This window comes from Mus pahari, chromosome X (assembly GCF_900095145.1).
Source record: "Mus pahari chromosome X, PAHARI_EIJ_v1.1, whole genome shotgun sequence".
In the NCBI taxonomy this organism is placed as follows: domain Eukaryota; kingdom Metazoa; phylum Chordata; class Mammalia; order Rodentia; family Muridae; genus Mus; species Mus pahari.
In genome coordinates this window covers 85,995,702-86,000,751 of record NC_034613.1, presented here as the reverse complement: position 1 = coordinate 86,000,751, position 5,050 = coordinate 85,995,702, and positions in this window count along the sequence as shown.

Genomic DNA, 5,050 nt, shown 5'->3' with positions numbered 1-5,050 from the left:
CCCAATGGAGGAGCTAGAGAAAGTACCCAAGGAGCTGAAGGAGGATGCAACCCTGTAGGTGGAACAACAATATGAACTAACCAATACCCCCATGAGCTCGAGTCTCTAGCTGCATATGTAGCAGAAGATGACCTAATTGGCCATCACTGGGAAGAGAGGCCCCTTGGTCTTGCAAACTTTATATGACCCAGCACAGGGGAAAGCCAGGGCCAAGAATTGGGAGTGGGTGTGTAGGGGAGCAGGGGCAGGGGGAGGGTATAGGGAACTTTTGGGATAGCATTTGAAATGTAAATAAAGAAAATAATAAAAAAATAAATAAATAAAAAGAAAGATCTTTAGTGTCAGTGATGCCTCCCTTATTTCCTCCTATCTTTCTGCCCTTCCACCCCCCAACAAGATTTAACCTTTTCTGTTCCATTATTTCCCTTTCTCCTCTCTCTGAAAGCCCCGAATCCCCTCTAAGCCCTTTCTACTTTCATGCCCTCTATGAATATTCCAAAGGAAACACACATATCTGAAGATTCAAATTTAACATTTGTAAGCAAGATAACATGTGTAATATTTGTCTTTCTGGGTCTAGGTTACCTCATTCAAGATGATTTTTTTTTCTAGCTCTGTCACCTTACCTTAAGATTGCATAATTTCATGGTTATTTTACAGCTGAATAATATTCCACTGTTTAAATGTACCACAGTTTCATTATCCATATATCAGCTTATCAGATCTCTTTTTATGGTGATATACACAAAATATGCCACTAAACTATATTTATATGTTACATACATTTATGCTGTTAGGTAACCACCATTGCTGAAGTCTGCTTTAGAACACTTTTATTTTCCAAAAGTGAAACACTGAATCCATTTTAAAAAGATACAAATAAAACCTGTGTTACTTTACTTTCTGTTTCCATAATGAAGACCATTATCAAAAGCAACTTAGAAAAGAAAAGGTTTTTTGTTTTTTTTTTTAATTAGGTATTTTCTTCATTTACATTTCAAATGCTATCCTGAAAGTTCCCTATACCCCCCCCCACATGCCCTGCTCCCCTACCCATCCACTCCCACTTCTTGGCCCTGGTATTCCCCTGTACTGGGGCATATCAAGTTTGCAAGACCAAGGGACCTCTCTTCCCAATGATGGCCTACTAGGCCATGAGAAGAAAAGGTTTAATTCATCTTTTTTCCCATTCATTTACTTATTTATTCACTTTACCTTGATCCTCCTGATCCCCCCTCATATGGTTCCTCCACTTTCCCTCCTCCCCTTCTCCTCTGAGTGGGTGGAGGACCCCCTGGGTCTCACCCCACCCTGGCACATCAAGTCACAGCAGGACTAGGCTCACCCTCTTTCACTGAGGCCAGACAAGGCAGCCCAGTTAGGGGAATGTATTTAACCTACAGACAACAGCTTTAGGGACAGCCCCTGCTCCAGTTGCTGGGGAACCCACATGAAGACCAAGCTGCACAATTACATATCTGTGGATGGAGGAGGCTAAGTCCATCCCATGCTTGCTCATTATGTCCGTCTCTGGGAGCCCCCAAGGGTCTAGGTTATTTGGCTGTTGATCTTTCTGTGGAGTTCCTATCCCCTCTGAGTTTTTCAATCCTTCCCCCAACTGTTCCATAAGACTCTATGAGCTAAGTCCAATGTTTAGGGTGTGGGTCTCTGCATCTGTTTCAGTCAGCTGCTGGGTAGAGTCTCACAGAGGACAGTTATATTAGGTTCCTATCTGGAAGCATAACAGAGTATCATTACTAGAGTCGGGGATTGGTTCTTGCCTATAGGATGGATCTCAAATTGGGCCTCTATTGGTTGGCCATTCCTTCAGTCTCTGCACCATCTTTGTTCATGCATTTCTTGTTGACAGGATAAATTTTGGGTTGAAAGATTTGTGGGTGGTTTGGTGTCCCTATCCCTCCACTGGGGGTCCTACCTGGCTACAGGCGGTGGCCTCTTCAGGTTCCATATCATAGGCTTATTTTATCTTATAGCTTACATTCCTGCACAATGGAAAACCAGGACAGGAACTCAAGAGGGGCAGAAACCTGGAGGGTGTGTGTGTGTGTGTGTGTGTGTGTGTGTGTGTGTGTGTGTGTTTTGAGACAGGGTTTCTCTGTGTAACCCTGGTTGTCTTGGAGCTCACTCTCTCACTCTGCAGACCAAGCTGGCCTCAAATTCAAAGAGTTGTTCCTGACTTTACCTCCTGAGTGCTGTGATTAAAGGTGTGTACCACCATCACCTGACTATATATATATATATATGTGTTTTTATCAAATTTTCACTTAGCATAATGTTTTATGGTCCATGTTGTAGCATGTATCAGGGTCTCCCTTTTATAAGAGCAAATGGGCCATGGAATATAATGACTGGGAGAGACATAGCTTACCTCATGTATAGATTCTAGGAATTAGGACTTAGAATCTTGGGGATTTTCTTAGAAATTCTATTTCAGTCTCTGCTCCAAGGATGTGGACTGAGACTATTTCCCACCCCTGAGTAAGGGAGAAGACTGTCTGGAGAAGGAAGGATAAGCATGGAGTGGCTGGAATGGAGAATGATCTGGGCAGGGTGGTGGGACACTCATCTGTTCCATATACCTACGTTGTACAAGGTGCTGATGCTGAGTTTACAAACTGAGAGTGAAATGTTTTATTCTGTCCATTTGACAGAGGCAAACTGAGGCTTAGGAACTTATCCAAGGCATTACAACCTCTACAAAGGAACATGCATCGGACTGCAGGCTGAAACTGCCTCCCAAGTCTGGAAATAAAAATGACAATGCCTAATCTGTGAGGAAATGACAAGGTGGTTCTTGCACTTATTTCTCACCAAACCTTGCCACTGGGATCTCTAAATCTGCTAGTTCAGTAGATGGTGACTTCTATGGACTGAAATCTATGTCCCATCTAAACTCATATGTCGGTATCCTAACCTCCAGTGTAACTGGCTATTGGGAGACAGAGCCCAGGATATGACCATGAAGGTTAAATGAGGTTATAAGGATTAGACCATGATCTGGTATGGCTAGTACCCTTGTAGAAGAGGAAGAGACACCAGATCAGCCTTTTTAACACATGAAAATTTGATGAGGAGACATCAACCTGGAAGCCTGAAAAATTCTTCCAAGAAGAACCTAATTGCCCAGTACCTGGAGTGTGGCCTTATGGTCCCCAGAAGAATAAGAAACTAATATTCTGTTGTTTCAGCTATGTAGTTTGGAGTATTTTTTGTTATGGCAACTCAAGTTAACTACTTCAGTGATCATGATACACAGCAGCAGAAACCAAGACTGAAAGGAAGTTCCCAGCCCACTGTGCAATCTTTGCACAGTGTATTTGACCTTTCTACATTTACTGGGGGCCAGCCTGGGTGTCCTGAATGGTTGGATTCTACAGTCTGGGAGGAATGGGGAGGGGGGGAAGGGCTAGTGTCTAAGGCTCTGGCTGGCTTGGTCCAGCTGTCCATGGACAGGGCAGCGTTATGAGAGCAGCTGGCACTCGGGGTGCAAGGCCACCACCCAAAGTGAGGCCAAGAAAGTTGCAAAGGGAATTAGCTACAGCTGAACATCTGCAGCAAGAAGGGCAAGTGCATAGTGCCATCAATGTGTAATTCATTTGTGATTGGGAACAGCATATTTGGGATGTGACAGCAGAGTGCGGGGTCAAGCAGCCAGCAGAGCTGGGGTGGTTTGGAAGCAGTTCAAGACTCTGAACTGAAAAGTCATTTTTTGAGGAAAGACCATGAGCATCTGTTTCGACTCTGAGACTGGCTCCTCTCTCCCACTGTTGCTGCTTTTCTTTTGTCAGACTATGTAGGTCTAGGCTGTGGCCTTTGGGAGCAAAGCTCTCAGCTGTTTAATGGCATCTCAGCCTTGGGGCTGTGCATTAGTTATCCACCATTGTGTAGCAAATTACCATACATCTAATGACTTAAAACAGCAGGACTTTTTGGTTCATGGTTTTCATGCCTCAGAAATCTGGGCACAGCTTAGCTGGTTCTCTGCTCAGGTTTCCCTAAGTTAAAATCAAGGTGTCTGCAGGGTTACAATTCATCTGGTTGCTGGCAATGTTCACTTTCTTGTGATAGTAGGACTTTGGCCACTGTTGGTCAAGGATGACTCTCCTCACTAAGGGTCAACCTGAGGTCCTTGTCATGAAGCTCATGCCATAAGTAATTCTCAATATGGTTGCTTCTTCAGTGTCAAAAACAATTTTCTCCCTCCTTCCCCTTCAATCTACCCCCTGTGTGAGTGTCTCAGGGTTACTGCTGCTATGATGAAGCACTATAACCAAAATCAAGATGGGGAGGAAAGAGTTTATTTATGTGGCATACACTTCCACATTGTAGTCCATCATAGAAGGAAGTCAGGACAGGAACTCAAATGGGCAGGAACCTGGAGACAGGAGCTGATGCAGAGGCCCTGGAGGAGTACTGCTTGCTGGCTTGCTTCCTGTGACTTAGCCTGCTTTCTTATAGAACCTCCCACAGTGGGCTTAGCCCTCCTCCATCAGTCACCAATTAAGAAAATGCTCTACAGGCTTGCCTGTACCCGGATCTTCTCAACTGAGACTTCCTTGTCTCTGATGACTCTAGCTTGTGTCAATTTGACATAAAACTAGCCAGTCCAGCGATTGTGTGTATGCTATGGTGCACATGTGAAGGTTACAGGGAGTGAGTGGTTGTCTCCTTGTACCTTTCTCAGGAATTCAATTTAGGTAACCAGACTTGCATGTCAAGAGCCTTCTCCAAGGCCCCACCAATAGTCACATTGTAAGACTCTGGGGAGCCTTAGCTTACTGGGGACCTGCTGAGTGAACCATGTAGAGCCAGGATCAATGCAAAAAGCAAGAGGAATTTATTGTTCTGGTGCACTGGGGTCATCCCAGACCCGAAGGAGAGGTGGCAACCCCCAGCAGCCCATTAGGCAAGTTTTTATATGCTTTCCAGGGGCAGAACATCAGCAACTAGGCACAATATGATTGGTGGAACAGCGCCCCCTTTAAACTGATTGGTCTTTAGGGAATGAGGTAGTAGGGGCTTACTCAGC